We start from the raw sequence: 6,000 nt of genomic DNA, 5'->3' as shown, positions 1-6,000 counted from the left end.
GTTGACCATTTCTAACATAGAGCTAAATCTCTTTGTCCAAAGGACAAAGTTTTAAGGATCTTTCATTATCTCATTACTAACTCTTCTTCTTTCTTTTTTTTCCTTCCTTCCTTCCTTCCTTTTGTTTCTTTTGTTATTTGTCGAGACAGGGTTTCTCTGTGTAACAACCCTATCTGTCCTGGAACTAGCTGTATAGACCAGGCTGGCCTTGAACTAGTAAGGATCTGCTTTCTGTCTGTGTAGTGCTGGGAACTCAGGGCCCCCACATATTAAACTGATACTTTATCAATGAGGACCAGCCAGTTGCTGAGGAGCTGAGTCCATTTTGAGATTCAATAGAACCAGGGGACTCTAGGTAACACTGCAAGAATCCTTTGCTGGGCTTCTCTGAAGCTTTTATTCCAGGATAGTCCAGGGTTCAAAAGCAGAGACAGAAAAACAATGAGAAACCTGCAGAGTATGCCCTTGAGTACCCTAAACTGCATTCCTTGGTCGGATGCATTCCTCCTGCCAAGTTCTTTGGAAACAGAAGTTCACATAGCTAGCGGCATGGTGTAGAAAAGTGCACACTACGCTCTGCCCACCAAGACGCCTCTCCAGCCTGACTGTTCTCTTGCTCAGTTGTTATTTTGTTTGTTTCTGAGACATGATCTCACTAGGTAGCCCTGTGTAAACCACTGCTGGATTAAGTCCTCTGCTGGGATTAAAAGCGTGTACCACCACACCTGGCTTCTTATATTGTTTAAAATTTTTTAGTAATTGTTGAAAATATTTTACAAAAAGAATATTCAGTGTTCTTTAAGGTCTTTCCCTACTTTCTATACTATTAGTCCATTTATCCATTCCACAGGCAACCACTGATCAGAATTTCTCTTTCTAAAATATTCTACATATATGTAAGCATTTATATTTAATCTCCTTTTTATTTAACACAAATGCTGGCATGCTATATGTTTCTTTATGTTGTGTTGTTTCCATTTGCTGTGTCTCAGACTTACTTCACATTTGGATATGCAGATGTGTCTCATCTTATTTAGTGGCTGTGTGGTACTCTATTGTGGATATACCAAGGTTTGCTGAAGGCTTCAATGACAGATCAACTAGGTTATAAACAGGGCTTCGATAAGCATCTTTGTCATACTTCTAATATGTGGGTGAGTTTGCCAGAAAAACTCCTAAAGGTAGGGGATGCCTCTCAGGGATACAATGTGTGTCTATATGTGCAGGCCTTGGCTTCCATCCCCAGCTAAAAAGGAAAAGATAAACTCCCAAAAGAATTGCTGAATCAAAGGTTGCAATTAGCTTCAGTGATTTTCAACCTGCTCTTAAGAAAGCAGGAGTCATTTTGAGCTGGTGTCAAGGTTATGAGTGGATTGATCCACCCTCGCCAATACTGTTATAAGTGTGTTTGCCCCATCCACATTAGTACTGTTTCTACCCTTACCACCACATATTTCCAGGCTATTGTACGCGATGTGATGTTTTTGTTGTTTTGTTTTGTTTTTTGTTTTTATCATACTTTTTTTTAAATTTTATTTATTATTTATACAATGTTCTGCCTGCATGTACCCCTACAGGCCAGAAGAGGGCACCAGATCTCATTACAGGTGGTTGTGAGCCACCATGTAGGTACTGGAAATTGAACTCAGGACCTTTGGAAGAGCAGCCGGTGCTCTAAAGCACTGAGCCATCTCTCCATCCCTGGTTTTGTTTTGCTTGTTTGTTTGTTTGTTTTAACCATAAAAATAATCATACATCTGTAGTGTTTCAGCCAAATGTAGTGGTGTACACTTTTAATCCCAGCACTCAGGAGGCAGAGGCAGATGGATTTCTGTGAGTTCTAGGCCAACCAAGGCTACAGGGTGAGACCTTGTCACACATGTTTATGTTCACCACTCTCCAATTTATTATGTATGAGACACTAGGTTAAAATTATCAATGGAGAAGCAGACAGATCCTGGCTGTTACCCTTGTCTTTTTTTTAACTTACTATTATATTGTTTGTGTGTATAATGTAGATGGGTGGGTGTGCATCCACAGTGCATGTGTGGAGGTCAGAGGACACCTTTGTGGAATCACATGCAAAATAAATAAAACGTGTATATAAAAAACCCCATGATATGATAACTTCAGGGCTCTGCTTGACACCCATGTGGAGATGTCAAGTAGCTGTGAAATATATGCTGTTTTTTTAGATAAAGGACAAATTCAGCATGAGAGTAAGGAATCTGTCAGCCATGTCTGGGTGGGAGCGATGGATACTGTGCACAGAGATGAAGCCACAACTTAGGCTTGGGGAGTTGGGCTCAAAGCCAAGGAGTGCATAGAGTGCATGGGCAGGGTCATCGGAAGAAGAGGCCCCCTGGACCTGCTGGAAGTCATGTGATGGCCACACTTGCCGTGAAAGCAGCCAGGTTTAAAGTGATCTTCCTGACTCTGAGAGAAAAAATTCAGGGAAGTAACCCTGAGATGATTTCAACTATCCAAACAAGAAAGATATGGACCTCTGGTGCTTTGGTGTATACTAATCCCAGGGACTCTGGATGGAGGAACACAAATTCAAGGCTATCTGGTCATAGCAGTGAATGTCTGTGGGATGTGCAAGCAGGAGGGTAAGGAAGTCAAGACCATCTTTGGCTACATGGCAAGTTCAAGGCCAGCCTAGGTAACAAGTGACTGACTCTCCAAAAAAAAAAAAAAAAAAAAAAAAAAAAAAAAAAAAAAGAAGAAGAAGAAAGAAAGAAAAGAGAAAAGGAGGAAGAAGAAGATCCATCTGCCTCTGCCTCTCGAGTGCTGGGATTAAAGGCATGTGCCACCAACTCCCAACTTTTTTTTAAAGACAAGAGTTTTACTATGTAAGCCCAAACTGGCTTTAAACTCAAAATCCTCCTGCCCCAGCTTGCCAAATTTGGAGTTGTTGGCTGGCCAGAAATACATAGGAAAACTCTGTCTCAAACAAAACAAATAAAAAAGTTGGGTGTGGTGGCAAATACATGTAGGCAGAGACTGGAGGATCCCTGAAGCTCACTAGCCAGTCAGTCTAGCCTAATCAGTGAGTTCTGGGTTCAGTGAGAGACCCTGTCTCAGAAGATAAGACAGAGTATGACTGGAGAAGACCCAATGATACTGATCCCTGCTCTGGACTCAAGTCACATGAATACATACATACATACATACATACATACATACATCCTCATACATATGTATGCATACAAACATACAAACCTCTCTCTTATACACACATGCATACAAACAAACATGCACACACATGCCTACAAACACACATACTTCTCTCTTACACACACACCACAAAAATTTAAAAGCATGTTTAGGTTATGTTTTCTCTTCTTTTTTCTTTTTGAGATAGGATCTCACATAGCCCAGACTTGCCTGAAGTTCACAGTATAGTTGAGAATGACCTTGAACTCTCGATTTCCTGCTTCCACCTCCCAAATTCTGGGACTACAGACACACACAGCTGCCCAGCTTCATTTTCCTCTTTTTAAAAAATTCTCTGCTGGAGGCTGGAGAGATGGCTCTGTTCTTCCAGGGGATCCACATGGTGGCCCACAGCCACCTGTAACTCCAGTTCCAGGGAATCAGATGCTGTCTTTTGAACTCTGTGGTCACCAGGCAGGCACAGGGACACTTACATGCGTGGAGACAAAACATTCACATAAAGATAAAATAAATTTAATAAACCCTCTGGTGACTTTATAGTAACCCGAGGTCTCTACCGTGGCTTGTGGGTAGGCTTTAGCCAAAGACTAGTAACTTAGCCTCTTGTCCAGCTCCAGTGGGAGCTCCAGGCATCTGCCCAGTAAGCCACTCTAGCCTCTGATTGTACTGATGTTCCTTCTGTCTGCATCTCCGCCTCACAGACTTTCCCGAGTGAATCAGCTCAAACCACACAAAGAAACCATCCTTGGCTTCACATATAAGGCCCCCTGGAATCCTCATACTCATTTCCCTCATACACATTTCAAAAATCTCATTTGAATCCTCTTTCTCAGTGAAAAAAGAGGCTTGATGGTGCCTGGAACATTTTCTAACTCATTTCTCATTATAATCTTAGCATCTAGCCATCTAGTGTTGCTCCATAAATATTTGTAAGTGGATGAAGGTGGAAAACGAGAGAAAGATGCTTGGAGACGCATGGAAGGGACCAGCCTCGGCAGAAGGGGTCTGCCAAGGTCCTTAGCAAAAGCAGCCTAGCCTGGACATTGCTCTTTTAGGAAAAGGACACAGACGGAAGTGTAGAGGAATGGTGGGACAGGGTGGGGAAGAGCTGGAGGCAGAGAGGAGGGTGAGGCACAGCTGCAGCAGTCCTGACAGGAGAGAGTGGGAATCTGGAATAAGTGATACCAACCGAAAGGGGTTGGGGGCGGCTCCAGAGCAACTCTGATGATAGATACGCTATGTGGGAGAGCGGTATATGGTGCAGTCACGTTTGACTGAGAAGGATCCTGCTTGGGAAACAGGGTGGGTGGAGATTACCTGTGGTGGACACAGTTCCTACTCTTTTTCCATGTTCCCACTTTCTATTTGGCAAAACACACATACAATAAAATTTACTATTTTAACTATTTTTGAATGTACAGCCCAGAGGCAACCACCACTCCCATCCATCTCCCGCGCTTACTTCACCTTCTCAAATTGAAGCAAATTAAGCTTTTTCCCTCCTCCCAACTCCAAGCAAGCACTGTTCAGGCTACTTTTTGATTCTCGGAGTTGGACTCCTTTGGGTGTCTGGGATTAGTGGGAGCACAGAGTATTGTGTGTGTGCCTGGCATGTCTCACTTAAAATCATGTCCACAAAGCCCTTCAGGCTCTGGCAGGACACCCAGTTTCCTTCCTTTATTTTTATTTATGTATATATGTGCACATCTGTATGAATTTACACGTGGTACCTTCAGAGGACAGAAGATGCCTCACCTCCTGGAGCTATAGTTGAAGGTGGTTTTAACCTCACCCTCCCAACCCCCCAACCTCACCCCCACCCCCCCACTGCCACCCATATAGGTGCGGAGAACTGAACCCCTAGTCCTCTGGAAGAGCAGCCAGTGCTCTTAACTTCGCATCTCCCCAGGCCCTGTGTTTCCTGTCTTAAGGCTGACTAACACAGTGTTGTATGGTATAATGTACCTGTACCTTGTTTGTTCATTTATCTACTGGGGATGGAGGGTTAGTCTTCCTTTGCACTGTTATAGGGTAGGACTCCTGTGCTAGCATACAAGCTCTTTCCTCTGAACACCTATTTTCAAATTTGATGCTGTGCATTTGGCAGTGAAGTTACTGGATCAGCTGATAATTCCACTGTTATGTTATCAAGAGCTGGCAATCTGTTTTTCATAGCATATGCAACTGAGGGAAAGGGCTCTCAATTCTCCACAAACTTAGCAGCTACCTTCTTTAAAAATTATTTCACAATGAGTTCCAGGCTAGCCTGATCTACAGGAAAAAAATAAAAAAAAACCCAAAAACAAACAAACAAACAAACAAAAAATGACTAAAAAACAAACAACAATAAAACTCTAAATAAAACAATAATAAAACAGACACCATACAAAAATGTGTGTGTGTGATGTGTACATGTGTAGCCACATCTGGACATACTTGGGGAAGTCACAGACAACCTTGGGTGTCAGTCCACGCCTTCAGGTCTCTTTGTTTACTGTGGCAGATGCCAGGCTAGCTGGACCATGAGCTTGCAAAGATTTGTGTCCCTGTCTCATCTTGCCATGGAATACGGGGGTTACAGGCGAGCTGTCTCCCTGCTGCACGTCGGTTCCCGGGCTTGAGCACAGGCCCTGGTGCTTTCACAAGTGCTTTACCCACTAGGCCATCTCCCCAGTCCTAACTGCTTTTGTTTATTTGTGACATGCTCTCTACACGTACACCAGGCTGGCCTCATACTTACAGAGAACTGTCTGCCTCAGTTTCCCAAGGGCTGGTATTAAAATGATGCTCACCTAAAATCGCCAGCCTCCTAACTGTGCT

Source organism: Phodopus roborovskii, unplaced genomic scaffold (genome assembly GCF_943737965.1).
Source record: "Phodopus roborovskii unplaced genomic scaffold, PHOROB, whole genome shotgun sequence".
Taxonomy (NCBI): Eukaryota; Metazoa; Chordata; class Mammalia; order Rodentia; family Cricetidae; genus Phodopus; species Phodopus roborovskii.
The sequence above is the reverse complement of the archived record's forward strand: the minus strand, read 5'-3'. Positions refer to the sequence as shown.